This window comes from Vespula pensylvanica, chromosome 14 (assembly GCF_014466175.1).
Source record: "Vespula pensylvanica isolate Volc-1 chromosome 14, ASM1446617v1, whole genome shotgun sequence".
Taxonomy (NCBI): domain Eukaryota; kingdom Metazoa; phylum Arthropoda; class Insecta; order Hymenoptera; family Vespidae; genus Vespula; species Vespula pensylvanica.
The window spans coordinates 3,010,820-3,029,793 of NC_057698.1; the positions used below are offsets into that span (position 1 = coordinate 3,010,820).

Here is an 18,974-nt window from a genome sequence, read left to right on the forward strand (position 1 = left end):
TCGCAGGTGAAAAATAAAAGAGAAAGAGAGAGGTACGAGAGAAGGAGAAAAAAGGAGAGGATAGAAGAGAGAACGAGAGAAGTATATAGACGAAGGAAAAGAACAGGTCCCTTCGAAGAGGGTTGCCAGTTATATTCCTCCCACCTTTTGTCCTGCTCGAGGCAAAAGCAGCTAAGAAGAGCTGGCAATGCAACGTTGAGGGAAGCAAGGAAAGAGAGAAAGAGGGAAAGGAGGGTCGAGGGAGGTGGGACGCTTTGTGGCGAAGAGACGCGCAGGCGCGCAGGCCCGCGGGGTCCTTTGCCCCAGTCGTACGGTCAGCTAGTCGGGAGAGACCCAACGTTCGCTTCGATTCGTTAAGGAAAAGGCCGCGGAATCGTCCTCCTCATCGGCCGGTGCCGTGTGAGAAGAGACATTTCTCTTTCTCTTTCTCTTTCTCTCTTTCTCTTTCTTTCTGTCTGTCTGTCTGTTTGTCTGTCTGTTTTTCTTTCTCTCTTTTTCTTTCTCGTTTCTCTCTTTCTCTTTCTCTTTCTTTCTTTCTTTCTCTCTCTCTCTTTCTGTTTCTCAACAGACACATGGTCTTGATCTATCTTCCTTTATAATAGTTCGTTTTTACCCTCTCTAAAATTAAACATCCTATCGTCGTTTCGTTCATTTCTTTGATAAACGTTGTTAAAATCATCGAACGTTTAACGCGTTGAAAATACGCGCGAGTGTTATAGCGAATGATAGATAATCGTTAAGAAGGATCGATACGATACAAGATCCTTGTCGTCTCGTGCAAGAGGATCAGAAATTGTGCTTGTCAGTGTATACAGTGCCATGGGGATCTAGGAACAAACGCTAAGGGTGAGTTTCTTTTTAATGGATCCATCTATTTTTTTTTTTTTTTTTTTTTTTTTCTTTATTATCGATACCGGTTTCTAATTTTGTGATTTGTTAATACGTTGGCTAAGATTTCTTACGAGGGAATGGTTGACTGTATTTTTTTTATTTTTTATTTTTGTAAATCATTCGTTATAGAAATAAATTTAATGGAGAACGTGGGTGACAGACGGTAAACGTTTTAGAAGGATGCAACCGATACTGCGGACTTGCATTCTTATAATAAATTGCATCGCGTCGAAAGTTTGTCTTTTATCAACTTTTTCTAATTCAATTCTCTCCACGAACGTCGAATATTTTAATAATAATTAAAAAAGATAAGAAAGGGAGAAGTGAAAAAATTTAGTAACCAATGTAAATGTTAAATTTCATTTAGAAAAATAATCGTTTTAACGATCTTGTGTAATATAGGTATGTATATAGTTTGAAGTACGAATTTACTCGTAATATTAAGTTATTTCTTACATTTCACAATGCATCGTTTTTCTCGTCTTATTTATGCATATAAAATACGTTTAAACCTTGCATCTGTTTCGAATTGTTATTTTGTTCATAGGACAATGTTGTTTATATTACTTTGAGCTAAGACCTCTTTTGTTTGGATTGTATCGTTTTATAAAATTTGTTTGTTTCTTTTTTAAATTGAAATGGAAATAAATACATGATCAATTTCATCCAATTTCATTTTTTTTTCTTCTTTTTATAGAATACTTCTTTATTGTTAATCATCTTGTATTATATCATCTTGTTATAATCTATGATCTATCACAAATTGTGACTTCGTTATTTCCTTTCATATCTTCTTTTTTTCTGTTTTTAATCCGATACTCTTGATCTATATTTTTTGCGATTGTTTTATTTTCGTAATTCCAAAAATAAAACTTTAATTATGTATTATGTATTTCAATTATCTATTACGAAAGCGTGACCTTTCTGCACGATAGAGTAGAAGTTATCGCTATCTGTTCAAACTTAATAATTCATTTTTTCAATATATTTTTCATAAACACATTTCGTACGGATACTTTTTACACCATAAATTGTAATTTGAAACAAACGATTCAATACCAAATCTCTATTGTTTAGGCTCTATCTATCTAACATCTATCTAATTAATTCTCCGTGAATAATTTACTAATTTTTTACTAGTCGTTACAACTATTTTTTTTTCTGAATGTTTTGATTTTTCAATTAAACGTGAAGATCAAAGAATTCTTATTATACGTATATATTTTTAAAATGTCTTTTTTTAAGATGTCTTTGAAGTGTGAACTCGTTAGAATATCTCTCATTGATTATAATCGACTTCATAGATATTAATTAGAAAAAGAGAAGCATATAAAATAGCAATAAAATTTTGAAAACGTACGGAGTTGTTCAAGAGAATTTCTCCGCATTTTATAGCTAGGTTTGGTCAACGTCTCACACTCAGGAAATTTATCCCGTGTTGGTAATTTGACCAGTAACACGTTTCTACAAAGATTTCTCCTTTCCTATACATTTAAAAATTTTCGAAGGTTGTTCTTTTGAATCTATGTTTCTTTAGAATTGAACCCAAGCACGTAGAGTATTTTTTTTGGCCCTGAAAACTCCCGAAGGCTAATCACCTAATACCGAAGAACTCACGTTCTTGAAATTCTTTGAAAATGTTTCACAGATAAAAGTATTTAGTATACACAGCAATGATCATTAGTATTTTAGTTGCAACCTAACATTATATAAATATTATTATATATAATAAATTAAAAATTATATAACAATTATGTTGTAAGTGTTTGCGATAAATAATGCAAACGTCACTCGTTATTATGCACTTTTTGTTTATAATAAATATCGAACATTTAAAGTAACTCATAGCGCCATTAACGTCAGATGAAGATACTAAGTTATGATTGCCAATAACAATAAACGAGTTAATTAATTTATTTCTAATTTTTTTTCTCGTACGATCATTCTTTTTTTTGTGTTCCTTCTTTCATCAATTTTTATTCTTCTTTTTTTAAACAATAATACAACAATAAAAGAACGGGATATTGTGGTAAGAGCACTGACCGGTGATTTGAATGCTCGACTGAAAACTCTACTTAGTTGATTCATAAATAGTGCAATTACTTGCTGTGTAATCAACATATACTCGCGTTAAATTACAAAGTGATACAATCTTACGTTTTTTCTATCGTTAACGAGTCTCGAGAATAAGATTGTAAGATCGAGAAAAATCGATGATATCTTTCGAATAAGTTTCCGTCGTGGGTGCTTTCGTCTAACACTACTACCATATGGAAGAAGTAACGTTGCGCAACGAACATATGAAGTCTTAATTCTAATCCTATGCCAACGTTTTTATTCCACAATTTTCTTTCTTTCTTTCTTTTTCTACTTTTTTTTTTTTTTTTTAATTCTAATCAGCACATTAGAATACTTCGTTTCATCATTTAGCTTATTATCGAATTTAATTCTATCTTTTCCCTTTTTTTTCCCCTTTTTTTTTTTTACATTTAATAAAGGATACAGATATTTTTACAATTTCCTTCTTTTTTCTTTTTAAAATAAAATTCCGAAATAATTATTTCCTTTTTTTAATGGTGCATTATAACGATACAATATTTAATCGTTTCAAAGAGAATGCATTGATGATTTATTTAGATTCTTGAATGATTAATAAAATTGTGTTCACGTTTGTATTATCGACGTTAATACGTAAACATGATAGTTGAATAGTTTCGTGAGATTTTTTATGGGAAAAGAAAAATTTGTTAGGTCTAATAAAATACAAGAAAGATAGTAGATGTAATGGACGTATATGATCGGTTAGAATATTTGAAATTGTGATTCCAAGCGTGTCCGGGAAGGAAGGCCAAAAGGGAACGGACGTAGCTTCTTAGAGTTTGAATCCTCTTGGGGTAAAAGTAAGCAGAGAAAACGTCTCTACGTAGTAGAAACATACATGTATGTGGGTGAGTGAATTCATGGTAGAATTTTAAACGCCTTTTAAGTACCCACAGACTTAAGTCTCAACGGCAAGCTCGTACATCTTTTTATATATTTTTCAAAGAGAGAATAACATCGACATGTAAATCACGTCGTCGCATTTATTAACGTATAGCAATGTCCCCCTTTTATGTGTGCTTTTTACACATAAAACGTAAAAGTAAAAAATAAATAAATAAAAAGAAAGGAACGTGTAAAAAGAACTTAGGTCTAAATGGATCCTTTCGTCGTTTTCCTGAATCAAAAATAAATTAAAAATAACTGAAGACGAAAAATGAACTAATTAATAAATAAGATGATAAATAAGATCAGCATGAAACAAATAAAAGGATTAACGAAGAGAAGTGAAATGATTAATAAAAATTAATTCAATCTTTTGAAAATGTTTCAACTTCTCTCTAAGAGGATGAAACTCGACGTAAAATCGTGATTCGTTCTGATCGAATCAGATATCACTCTTTCTCTCTCATATTCTCGAGGCAAGCCAATCGTTTTCATGCGCTTTTACATTTGAGGTCTTGCAGAAGTGGATAGGAATCGAAATAAGAGTGTATTAGTAGTACTTGACACGAACGCTTAGAGATTGTCGTGTAAAAGCTTGCAACGGGCCACGTTGGCTCCTCGTTTGCATGTGTATTCGTCTGTATTCGTCCAGTCACTCGTTTATATATATATATATATATATATATATATATATATATATATAAGTGTGTGTGTACCACCGCCGTTGTGAAATGCAGTCGAACCGGCTATAGATGCATGCACGCATCGTGGGGCCCAAGAACTTTGTGGGCCCCCATTGCCACGAGACACGTAACTTGTAAACAATCTTTAAAGATGAAGAAAATAAATATAAGCTATTCGAGAGATCGTGATTATTATCATTTTTAATTGGACTTCTTTTTTTTTTCTTTCCCCTTTTTTCTTTTTCTCTTCTTTTCTTTCTTTTCTTTTTTTATTCTCTTAATCAAAATCGAAGATTTCGAAATGACTTCGAACAGGTTGTTCTCGCAGACAACAAAACATCGATTAATCGATTGAATTTTCGAGACTTTTTGACAACAAATCTTTCGACTTCTCGTTAAACTTTCACCATTTAAAATTCGTCTGGCACACCTGACCGAGTCATCGTCGAGTTACCTCGTTGCCTTCAAGGGACCGGATCGAGAAGGAGGCCTCGCTAAATACCTTATTACTTTTGAATTAACATATCGGTACCAACATAACAGGACTTTTTCCTTGCTCACGGCCACGAGCTTGTCAGCACTCTCTTCCGTGCGGATATCGACTTCAAGAGAAAGAGAGAGAGAGAGAGAGAGAGAGAGATTTATTTGGGTCATTCGTCGTGCCTTTCTCTCGTATTTCGTCGATATTTCTTTGAACGATATTTCTCTAAGAAAAATTGTTCGGTGAACGTGTGCTCGATGATAAAAAAAAAGGAAGAAAAGAAAAGAAAGCAAAAAAGATTATAATAAATAAAAAAATTTCGACTTATATTGATCTCATCTTCTAGATCATTCATATTCGTGATCTTTAAAGGATTCATCTCTCTGTCTCTCTCTCTCTCTCTCTCTCTCTCTCTCTCTCTCTCTCTCTCTCTCTCTCTCTCTTTTCACACACACATATAAAACACATACATTTTCTTTACGATGATCCAGAGAGGTGGTCACGCGTGTGCACAAATGTGGTCACACAGGTGTCTCCTTTCGCCTCAATCTTAAAAGAGTAAAAGAGAAAAAGAGAAAGAGAGAAAGAGAGGGAGGGAGAGAGATAATATCAGTAGGATCGAGATCGATCGATTCATTCTCTGCTGACTCTCCCGGGATTTCTAAGCTGTGGAAAAACCAGTCTTAATCTCTCTCTCTCTCTCTCTCTCTCCCTCTCTCTTTTGCCAGCTGATATAAATGTCCACAAGGAGTAGAGATACACCGTAAAACGCGAGATTCACTTCTTACGCGTCTCCATCGACGGTAAGCAGCAGCTTTCATTCGAGTTTCTACAGACGGCCGGTATCACTACTTTCGACGATGTATACTATATAATAAGAATGTGGTATTTTCGATAGATATACATGTTCGGTTTATTGCTCGAAATAATAGTTACTTTGTCATAAGACAATCCTCGACAGACTATGACTTTAATGATAGTAATTACTTAATCCGTTCACCGTTTCATCGATTTCGATTCGGACCGGTTTCACGTATATTACTGTAGATTTTTTCTTTGAAAGGAAAAGAAAGAAAGGAAGAAAGAAAAAAAAAACAAAGAAAGAAAGAAAGGAAAAAAGAAAATAGAAAAAAATACATACGAAAAAATAAACACTTTCGAGTAGCATATGTAGATGGTTATGGCCGAATTTGGCCGTATAATTCATTCAGAAAGAAGAAAAAGAAAAACTAACTTGTCTATCGTCTCTGTTCAAATTTCTCTTTCTCTTTATCCATCTAGGAATGGCTTCCTTTAAAAGCATTCACGTTCGAACTCTTACCTTAAGATTTCGAGGTTGAAGCGATTAGGTATTGATGGAAAGCAAGCATGTAAATTTCCCGGACAAAGTCGACAAAAATAAAAAAGAAAAGAAAAAGAAAAAAAAAGGATATGAGAATGCAACGTTTAAACGTTTAAAGAAAATGGAGAGAATCTGACGAAAGTTTTCTCTCTCTCTTTCCCTCCACCACCACCTCCTCTCTCTCTCTCTCTCTCTTTCTCTCACTCGTTCGAAGCATCGATTTCCCAACTTTCGCGTTCGGCAACTACAGACTCCGATCTGGCCCAGTTTCTTTAATCCTACCCAGACAGTTCGAATTCCAAAAGAACTTCCTGCTAAGATAGTTTGACAACAAATACACGACACTTATCGCGTTACAACCAGTCAGCCAACGAACGGACGTTCACCGTTCTCGAAATGGCGCTGGACAGTTAGATTCGTTCTGTTACATTGCTAAAGCCGTTATGGTAAGCAACACGATTGGTATGTATCCTGGTGTCTTCGACATTCCTCTTTTTATTCGATTCGAATCCATTATTCTTTAGAATTTGTTATAGTCAATTTGGTATACCATAGTGATCAATCCTTCATTCCACAGCTGTCAGTAAATCTGACAATTGCAGGTTTACTATAATAAATGACTACACATAAAAATTGTTTAGCTTTTTTTTTTTCCCTTAACACGTTTAAAACTAACAAAGTTTCTTTCGAATTAATTGACGAACGTACTTTCTTATTCTTAAAGTGTGATAACCATCGATATATATATATATATATATATATATATGCGTTTGTAAATCATCTACCGATGTAAATAATATTGCTGTAAATTAATATTATAAATTGAACGATATATTATAAGGTAAGAAGAGAATTCTTCATCATCCTGTAACGATTTCAAAGTGTTCAATTAATCGGGGTCGAAATATTCGCGACTCGACCGTTATGTACATCTTCATATATCCTCCTTTTTCTTTCGCCTTTTACTCTTTCGTGTTTCCTTTTGCCGGCATGTTTCGTAGATCACGATGCAACTCGGATGATCGCGCAATCGCGCCAGATCACACGGAAATCGTTAATTAGGTTAACCGCTCGAAGACGACGACGAACGCGAAAAAAAAGAAGAAGAAGAAGAAGAAAAAGAAAAAAAAGAAGAAGAAGAAGAAAAAGAAAAAAGAAGAAGAAGTCGACGAAGAAGAAGAAATCTTGGAAAGACTCTAAGGAAAACGGCCTTGGTGATATTGGCGAGTCGTCCTTAAGCTGGTATTTAGCTTTCACCAAACGTATACTACATAACATAGCACTCGTTTCTTCTTCTTCTTCTTCTTCTTTTTATTCTTCATAATTTTATTCATTGCTTGACATTTACTTAACGAATTTCCCTTAGTATTTTATAAATAATTATTAGCAATCCTTCGGAGATCTAATTATCAAATATCTCTTTAAACTTAACCGCTAAAATTTCTTATTGGCAATTATATATCAGATATCATAGATAAAAATTTAAATACAAATTAAATAATTCCCTAGGATCTCTTTAAATGTCACTTTTTTCGATTAAAAATTTTCCGACTTACTCATTCGAATTTTTCCACGTTAATTTAATTATTAACAATCCTTCTTTATTGTTTTTCTCCTCTTTTCCGTTCTTTTCCAAACTATTAAAATTTTTCCCTGTCGTTAATCTAATTATCGTGAATAGAATAAGCGTGTCAATGCGTTTGGATTATTCATTTGTCCTCTAACACGCTTTGATGATTTCGTCTTCCGCTTTCAGAGATGGATACGATCGAACGCTTAAATCAAAAGCATATACATAAATAACATATAAATGACACGAATGAGTCAATTATAAACAGACTAGTTAAATTTCTCTCTCTCCCTATATATATATACTCCCTATATATATATATATATATATATATATATATATATATCGGTGGTACATTTAATCACACTCTAAATGAAATGAAATAGTCAATTACTCGGTCGGTCGATCGAGCTAATCGTGTTAACCTTTCCGCGGACAGGAATCGTTTGTGGTTATGTCGACGAAGTCGTCCTTGACGATGCCGCGGAGATTCCTTTAAGGCCGCCACGGAACTTTCTCCGCAATCGTAAGCTCACTCGCTTGTTCGACAAACTCGATCGAAAGTATCTCTTTCTCTCATAAGTTTCTTTATACTTAAAACCGGCTATCAAGACCGATAGGAAGTCCTATTTATCCTTTAGAGGATAACAAGATTTTATTTCTTATATTTATCTCGAATATCGATCTATCTCGATCTATCTTCTGATACATAGAACTAATTTTTAGATTTAATATTAAAAATTTTAAACTTTGTTTAAGTTTAAGACAAGGCAATATTTTACATATAAAAATGTTCCTACATTAATCGAGATCTTCGAAGATCCCACGATCATTTTCCTGGCCTACTCTAAATCGACAGAATAACCGTAACTCTTCCAGGAACGAGCTACTGAGTAACCGTTATTACCCGCATGTTCAGGACGATAAGTATACATCTCATAGAGTAGAATCGTTCATTGAACAAGTTCCTGCACCTTCAACGTTCTTCATGATCCATTTATAACGGGTAATAAAAAATCGTTCAAAAGTGATCATGAAATTTCCTTTCTTTCTCTCTCTCTCTGTTCTTTTTCTTTTTTTTTTTCCTTCTCATTATCGAAATTTTATTGAGAAAATCGTTGGGAAAAAAAGATGAATAAATAATAAAAAAAAAAAAGAAAAAGATGGTAGAGTAGGTACTCTCTTAAAAGGAGCTTTAATTTTATCGAGCTATCGTATTATTTCTTATTTAAGACTGGAAGATATCGTTCTTATCGTAGGAAGTATGAAATCGTATAGATACTCGTATATATGTATATGTATAAAAGATCCTTAGGTAATCCTGTATCGAATAAACGTTAGATCATCAGAGTCCTGTTCTCAAGACGATCATCATCGATACACCATCGGCTTAACGTCCTGCATCGTAGGCACGAGATACTTGCATTTATCTATATAACAATATATATATATATATATATATATATATATATATATATATACATATACACGTTTGCTACATTCTACCAATGATTTTCTCAGCGTTGCGTATCTACGACACATGATATCTATCCTTTGGACGTTGGAACGTGAAAACAGGAATAGAAATACTCGATATATCGATAGTATATGTATGCATGTATCTACATGCCTCGTGTATACGATCGGAAGCCTGGTATGGCCAGATCTACAGTCTACAGATTTCCAAGTAGCTTTTTCCTATCTATGTATCAACAGTCTTAAGCAATATATACATACTTACATACATATATATATATATATATCTATCTCTCTTTTTTATCTTTTGAAAATTAATCGATACGATAAGATGACAAAAATTTTACATATTAATTTGTCAACGATTTTATTTCGTAATACTGAATCGATGATTTACTTACGTCCATAAAATAAGTTTCTTTGAATAAAATATAAGAAACATTCGCATTGATGAATTACTTCGTCGACTAGTCGTTTTGATTGATTCGAACTAAAATTATTATATTAGTATCGTATTGGTAATTAAGAATTTCATCGTTAATTGCAATAGTCGATCGAATTAAATATTGCCCAAGACTAGCACGTACGTATATATTTGTACATATACATTTGTACGAATATATCTGAACGTATGACCAACTCGACCAGCGACACTTTCACTTACAGGCAATGTCCGATCGACTTCAGGTATGCGGCTCCCTAACAACGGAGCTAGCATTACAGTTTCGTTCCATTGCCCCGAGAATTCAATCCAGTTTTAGCACTTCTCAGTAGAAAATTTCCTTTTTCTTCTTTTTGTTTCTTGTTTTAAGTCAATTTATTTGCTTCATCTGATTTTTCTTTTTTTTTTTTTGTTGCCTGGATAGATCTCTTTACCTCTTAATCTTTTCATTTTCGTTATCGTCATTATCGAATTTAAAAGAAAGAAAGAAAAAAAGAAAAGAAAAGAAAAGAAAAGAAAATCAGAGAAAGGATGAACCCAAGAAAGGCGGAAGAACATATTAAAAATATTTTCTCAAGGAGAAATCTTAATTGGGAATTCGTGAAGTCTCGCGATCGTCTCTGTATAATTATTTCTTTAATATTATAACGTACGATCGATACCGTGAAATCACGTATATCTGCAGGTGTATGTGAGTATATATAAGTATGTAACAGACACTTAGTTTCGATCCCTGAAACTTTCTACTTCCTTCGAAAAGTGAGAAAGAACGACGGATGTTGTTCTTCCTACAGGCAATCTCGTATATAAATTCGAAACAGCAAAAGCACTTGTGCCTCCTTCCTATAACTCGATCCTTATATCGATCCGATCGCGTTCAACCTCGTGTATCGATATTTCTTCATCGCGAACCTTTCGATTCGATACTTCATAATTCACGCTTCGTCGAACACTGCTATTCGTTAAGTTCTTTGCTTGGAAGAAGATTCACGTAAGCCACGCCAGAAGGAACTAATTTACCATTGAATTAACTATTCATCTTAATTAAGTCACGCCCGAGATAGAGAATTAATTTAACGAATTAATTACCTCGTTATAATCAAAATAATATATATATATATTATTATTAATATATAATATATATTATATTATATATACATTTTATGTATATATATGTGTGTGTATGTATATATATATATATATATATATATATATATATATATATATATATATATTAACTTTAACGTTTCACTTAGCTCATTTCGCAACGTTTCTATATTGTTTCGTAATGATCTATATATCTACGTGTGGATGTACAGACACGCACACACTCATTTATCGTATTGCTAACAGATTTCCTGAAGGAACAAATTAATCTCTTTTGCGTTTATTACCCTTTCGAATCGTTCCAATCGATTATGATTATAGCTATTAATATAACTATTATTTCTCTTCCGACACGTTGTCAATTATTTTCCAAGGAAACTTAAGAATCGAACTCGAGGAACAAACTCGATTGTTCTACATACACAAACGTTGTTGCTCTTTTCTGAATATAGCAATGTCGAGAAGGAGATCCGGTTTCGACGATGAACAATGGACATCGATGTTATGTTAATTACTTCCGACTGCTTCGATTCGTTCACGTAGTTATACCAGACTCATCCGTGGATACTATGGTTTACGTAAATGTATCCTACCATGCACAATAAAAAATCGATCCTAATAATAACTAATATTTTTTGTGACACGCTAATGATACTTTTATCATTTAATATAAATCTAATGTACGGGGTGTCTCTGTAACGATTTTGTTTGTTTTCGAAATGAAAAAGAAACTCGAGCAATTTTATCTTTTAAATACTGTATGTAATTATCAAAGTTACGTAAGCCTCGAAGTGGAAATGTTTTTTGTTCCTTTTTCTTATCTCTTTTTCTTTTTTTGAACGATAAGAAGATACGTTAGACTAAGTTCACCAGTATAGACATCTGTTTTTCGAATGGCGACCACCACCAGAGAGGGAAAGGTCAGTTCATTGAATTGAAAGGATACTTAAGATTTTTATTGAACCACGAACAGTTTCACTTTCAATAGTGGAACGCCTAGAGACGATAACCTTCGTGTTGTCCATCTTAAGTGGACTGGATAATCGAAACAAGACTAAAAAGATAAAGAGAATAACACTTCCGTGAAACACGAAAGGACACGGATGAGGAAAGATGAAACCGTTACGAAGAAATCAATGTTATATTTCAACGTCGGACTAACGAGTATTAGTACGGCCTAGCTTCCATCACATTCTTCTTATTATTATAACCGTTTCGAAATCGATCAAATCAAAAAAATCTGAACAAAATCGGTTCTACCAGCTGCGACCATAAATATCGCGATCGTTCGTTCTGAGAACTGGAAGGAATATTTCTATAGTAAACGAACGGTACTTCGAATACAAATTGACGACATCTTTTAAAGGAAAAAGAGGAAAAAGAAAAGAACGGAAACTTCACAATTCTCAGTTACCAATGCGATTCCTCAAAACATTTTATTTTTCATTTCGTGGTTTTACCAACCCAGACGCAACATTGTTTTAACATCGAATTCCTATCTTAGCTTATCTAGGAACCCTTTTCCTTTTTTTTTTTCTTTATCGTCCCAACCAACCATGCTTTTTTATGATTACGTAAGAAAGATTTATCAGGTATTGAGATTAAAAAAAAAAAAAAAAGGAACGGAGAAAAAGAGGGAAAAAGGAAAAAAGAAAGGATCTTATACGTAAAAGTCTGATACGCAATGGAGAAGAAGAAAAAAGAAACGAAGGGAGAGGCACGGTTTTTGATCTTGAAAGCGACTTTTATCTTTCTATCTCATTTTCTATCGCTCTCTCTCTCTCTCTCTCTTTCTCTCTTTCTCTTTCTCTCTCTCTCTTTCTCTGGAAAGTCAGAATAATCGAGGCGTAGGGTACATTATTCAAAAGAAATCGAAATGATCTTCCAAGCGGCCGCGCCTAGCCACGTTAGACTTGTCCACAAGGTCGTTCTCTCTCTCTCTCTCTCTTTCTCTTTCTTTCTTTCTTTTCCGCCTCTCTCTCTCTCTCTGTCTCTCTCACTCCTTCTATCCTATCTTTTTCTTTCCTCATTTACCCTCTCTCTCGTTCATTCAACGACAGGCCGCACTTTCATTTCACAAAGTCGCCGGTGTCGCTCACTCGCGCGACCGTTTATGGCTATTAAATTAAATTCCACGTCCGTCAAGCCTCTCGCATACACTTGCGCGTAGCTGAATGCAGAATGCGGTACTTGGGCGTTGATCATTATGCTATATTGCCAGTTTAGAGTCGAATGACTTTAGGAGACCGCCAAGAAATAACTTTGCTTCGTAATCTCCTCACTTTTGTAATATTAATCTATCGTGTATTTTATGAAACGATCGAAGTGAGAAAGAGGGAGTAGCGAGAGAGAGAGAGAGAGGGGAGGGAAGGGAGGTGGAGAGCAAAAGAGAGAGAGAGAGAAAGAGAGAGGGAGGTAGAAAACGATATATCTATATTATTTTTATCTCTTACGAAATACAGACGTAAGATTTCTATTTTGATTAATTTTAATGAAGGAACAACATTCTGTTTTTTTTTATCTCTCTAAACAACGTTTTAAATATTTCAAATAATTTTCATATAAAACTGATGATTCCAACGAAGATTATATATTTATAAAAGAAAAAGAAAAAGAAAAAAAGAGAGAGAGAGAGAAAGGAAAAAGAGAAACAAAAAATATATATATATATGTATAAAAAAATAAGAAAGGTCCAATTTGCGGAAAATGACGTAATTTAATTGAATTCTTTTCTAAAATATACTTATGCAAATATATGGATGTTTCAGTGTAATAAAAATCTAAACGCAGTTCATAGAAACGAATTAGAATTTCTATTGGGATGCTTACAACAGACGTTTCTTTTTATTTCAGGAAGATAATGCCATACACGTAGCGATCGAGAGTGTGGTCCGTCTATCGCCTGGTTAAAAATGATTTCTCCATTATATAATATATTATGGTATTCGTGCGATAGGATCGATCGCACTTTTTCGTTTTTTTCTTTGTTCATGTTTTATACGATAGCGTCGTTATTACACAAAGGCGAACAACATAAGAAATGGTAATTGAAAATCTCACAGTATTCTGATAAATTATTCGACGAGCGAATGAGCGAGCCGATCGATCGATACCTAGTAAGGCATAAGTACCAACGTAATTCGAGTCGTTGAATAACCAAAACTTATTAACAATAAGAGACATATATATTGAAATGAATCTTTTTCTTATTTAACTCTTTCTTATTATTCTATTCTTCGTTCTTTCTTGGCGAATACGAAACTCAGGTGATATCGAGTTTACTTCAGCAACGGAAGTGACGGAACCATTTTTTCTTCACATTTGTTACAAACATTAAATTTTAAATAACGAAATTATCTAATTACTTTCCCATATACATATATATATATATTAAAAATTATTTATTATTGTAAATTAATTATTGCTTACATACGTATGGTATATTGATAATTAATGTACAATAATAAATAAATAATTAAAAAGATATATATATATATATAAATCAAAAATTTAATCAGAAAGATGCGAGAAAACGAGTTTTCTTCTACATATCTATACGTAATATGTGTTAGTGCATTCGTAGACGGTCGAAAGGCGTGCAAAGGAATCCTTACGTAAGTGTGGGTTGGCAAAAGAGCCCGAAGGCTGTAGCACGAGCTGCCGTTGCTGCCGTTGCTGCCGTTGCAAGCCTGTCTGTCCTACTTTCTAATCAAACCGATCCGGCCTGGACCGTATCCGCCGTGACGACTTTCGAGGATGGATGTACCACGTCTAAAATTCGTTTAAAAATTTGCTAAATAATGCTGATTTTTATTCAACACGGTACGACGAACATAATTCAATATAAAGATTCTCATGGTTTATCCTTGCAATTACCGAGAGACATCGAAAGGTGATTACGTGTCGTCGCCTTGAAAGTCGTACGTAAGATGATCCATAGATATTGATAGGTAACGTGTGTATCCACGTATGTACATATAAATATGTATATATAATAAAAATTATCATAAGAAAATCGAATCTTTATACAAAGGACAAATACGTAATCTCAAATACGATTAACAATCGCGTGGCGCTTCGTAATCATACGCGTAACATCCGTGGATTCCATGCGATTATACTATAAATCAATTATATCTGTATTACCGGTGTATTTCCCGGTGCATATCCTTTTAATTACAAAATACGTTATTTGCAAAACATAAGATATACGTTAACGAGACTTCTTCTATTTTTATTCTACTTATGATTATGTGTAAATATATTTTGATCTTCGTAATTGTCGTTATTGTTCCTCCTTCTAGATCATTGATAAACGCAAAAAAGAGACGCATTAACGATATATATATATATATATATATATATATATATATATATAAAAGAAAAAAAAAAGTAAAAAAGATGAAAAAAGAATTTAACAAAGACGATCAGCTCGTAATTCTGTAATTACGTATGTTATCTCGATATGACTTAAACAAAGCTTTGAAAGCTCTCATTCACTCAGCTAATTTTCGTTTCCTTTTAATTGGGCGATAAGTTAATAGAGAAATATGTGGTAAAACTGGTTCCGAATAATAAATCGATCGGGGAGTTATCGATTCTTGCCAGAACGAGTTTCCGTCTCTCCTCTCGTACGCTGCACACATTTCGTAAACGCCTTCACTCCTTTCGATCTAACGTATGCGCATAAAATAAATTACCTCTTACACAGAATGAGTGACTGAATGTGTGTGTCTGTGTGTGTGTGTGTGAGAGAGAGAGAGAGAGAGAGAGGGAGAGGGATTAGTCGTTACGCATTCGTGCCTGACCATTTCGGCATTTCTAGTTCCTCCTTTCAGTGAGGAAGGCGCAAAGGAATTTGCGAAGGAATGAAAAGCGGCACTTTCCATACGATGTCTAACTTCTAATGCATCTAATTACTACCTTAGAAATTAGTTACGCGAACTTCGGCTTCATTCGAGTTGAATCGCTCGATTAGATTCGAATTTAGATACTTATTTTTCTCGATTACATCAACGTTAAAAGATAGAATAACATTTAATAAATATTTTCTAACACATTTCTAATGAATTTTCAATTAATAAACAAACTTGCGTAAGTTTCTTTTCTCTTTTCCTTCTTTTTTTTTCTTTTTTTTTTTTTTTTTTTGACGAAATATAATAAGATGTAAATGTAAAACGTTTCTATATATAATGAGAGAGAGAGAGAGAGAGAGAAAAGAATCCTTTTCTCGAGTCATGCATTTGAATGTCCAAGTGGGCGTGTAATATCGTCTAAAAGAGAGATGAAAAGAAAAAAAAAAAAGCGAAAAGAAAAGAAAGAAAGAAAGAAAGAAAGAAAAAGAGGATATCGTGCTACGCATAATGATTTTTCTCAGTATTTGCTTTAGACCGTCCGCACGCAGAGTGACTGCGTTATCGGACGTCACATACGAACACTTTTGATCAACATCTCTCTTTTCCTTTTCTAACTCTTAACACTCGACTTGTGCCTCGTAACAACCATAATTTATCGTACATACTATTCAAAACCTATTTCTAAGCACCGTCGCGCGAGCGTGACTTTCGTATAAAAAAAATTATGTATATAAAAGTTATATAATTACTAATAACTTAATCACACTTTTAACTGTTTCTATTCGTTAAATAAGATTTAGAAAAAAAAAAAAGAATTAAAAAGAAAATAAAAGAATACAAATAAAAAAGAGAAAAAAAGAAAGATAGAAAAGAAAAAGGAAAACAAGGGATAAGAGGAAAGGAAGTCCGTAAAAATTTCGCTTGGAATTTCAAAATGACTCGCTCGAATAAACAATCGTGCATGTTGAAAACTAAGGAGTTTTCATAACGTCCGCCATTAAATAAAACCGTCCATGACCATTAGCCGAGGAAACGAGAAAGGTGCCTTCTTGGTGGTGAGCGCAAGGCCGTAGCTGATCGCATTTAGTTCTCGTTTCTTTTTTTTTTCTTCCTTTTTCTTTTTTTAATATTATTATTATTATTGTCGTTGTTGTTAGTATTACTATTATTATTATTATTATTATTATTATTTCTTGAGGAACGCTTTACCTGGATTCCTATGAGGAATTTGTATTTTAATAGATACGACGTAACGATCGATCATAATGATGTTTTATTTACGAATGCGAAAAATCATACGTTTATATTCACGTTGTTTCTTACGATCTTCACATTGTTTTTCTAATAACGTATATAACACTTGGTATTTCCGGATGAAACGTTAGAAGGAAAAAAGTGAAATGTATGGAATTTATACGATGACTCGATTCTCATTTGCATCGAAATCGAAAGATTCTAATCTCGACGCCTATGCAATTTGGTAAACATTAAAAAAAAAAAAAAAAAGAAAAAAAGAAAAAATAGAAAAAAGATAATAAGAAATAGCATCGTGCGTTACGATTCAACGCCTCTGATCGTCCTTCATTTACTCGTTCATTCACATTCATTCTATCATTAGTTTATTCAGGTAAAAGGGAACATACATTCGATTACGTCGATTACGTCATCTTACTCATTCTTATTTCTATTCAAGATCGAGAGTATCGAACGTGATCTCGATTATATCTTAGTGTTGACGAATAATATAAAAGAAAGAAGAAGAAAGGAGGAAAAAAAAAAGATAAGAAAAGAAGTTAGATCTTCGTTCTGTTGTTTGTACGTTGAATGCACGTTCGTATAAAACGTTCGTATAAAAACGGCAAAACTAATTTATGGCTTCCGTGAATATAACGCTGGATCCTGCGCACGCACACAGTGTCAACCCGCCTACGCGTATAGGTATTTTACTCTACCATGGAATAACCTCGTACTTTGTAAAAGTATGAAAGAGAGTAAAGAATCGAGTGTACTCGTAAGAGACTAAAATGCACGCTATAAAATCGCCGGTCCGTGCACGCTACTATTTTCCAAACGTGTATGGATATACGCTTCTGTACTACTCGTTAATATACTGTGGGAAATACGCGGACTAACAGATGATTCACCGTAAATTTTACTCCGGGATTTCTTCTTAATAAAAAAAGCAAAAAAAAAAAAAGGAAAAGGAAAAAAAAACACAGAAAAAAAAAGAAAAATTGTTGAAAGATGAGATGCGATCGATTCTCGTGACTCAGATTCATTTTCATATGTATGTACATATGTACGTATCCAATTATATACTTCTCATAAAATAAAATCATATGACGTAATCTAAGCTATTTATAACGACTTTTTCTTGCTTAAAACTTCGTTCGTTTCTATCTCCTCTCAATGATAAAAAATTATTTGTTAAATAAAAAAAGTAAATAAAAAAAAAAATAAAAACGAAACACATTGAGTAGGCGAAAGGCAAACTGAAGGCGGAGCAATGATACATTTTTTACTATACATATGTATATGTGTATAAATATATATACATACGTACACGTTGTGTGTCCTTCCCTTTTACTCGACGCATGCTCAACAGGAATATTTTATCAAGAGTGCTCTTTATTATCTGCCCACGTAGTATGTGCTAACTCGACGATGATATTTGCTTCGTAGTTCAAATTTTACGTGTGCCTACCTCGACTCGAATTTTCATTAATTTTCTTTTCTTTTTGTTTTTTTTTTTTTTTTTTTTTTTCTAATAAGTGATCTAACTCTTTCATTAAATTAAACATTTCTGAATTATTCCTTTTTCTTTTTCGAAATCAATTAGTTGAAATTATTTTTCATGAAGATCATTTTTAAAAATCATTTAAAAGAGTGTTACAATCAATGTTACTGTCATCATAAAATGAAAAGAATCGTTAACTAAAAACCAAACGTCAAAGAAAAAAAAACAAGAAAAAAAAGAAAGAAAGAAAGAAAAAGAAATCATAATAAAATGGAATCTAATTTCTATATTTTAGTGTTTACGGTTCACTTTTACGCTCATTCATCATTACGTTTGTTGCTAGACAATGGAAGAAGGCTAACGAAGGAGACTTTAATGCACGGTAGACGAGCACTCGGTGATTC

At 33.3% G+C, this 18,974-nt stretch overlaps 1 protein-coding gene across 2 annotated transcripts in view; it reads left to right on the forward strand.

Annotated features, from left to right (window-relative positions):
- Positions 1-649: 649 nt before the first annotated feature.
- The window catches only part of LOC122634295 (microtubule-associated protein futsch-like), a 40,510-nt gene continuing 22,185 nt past the window's right edge, over positions 650-18,974 (forward strand). For both annotated transcript variants that reach the window (XM_043823102.1, XM_043823103.1), the window contains exon 1: positions 650-846. The gene's annotated coding sequence lies outside the window, so the exon portion shown is untranslated. The remainder of the gene's footprint in view (positions 847-18,974) is intronic.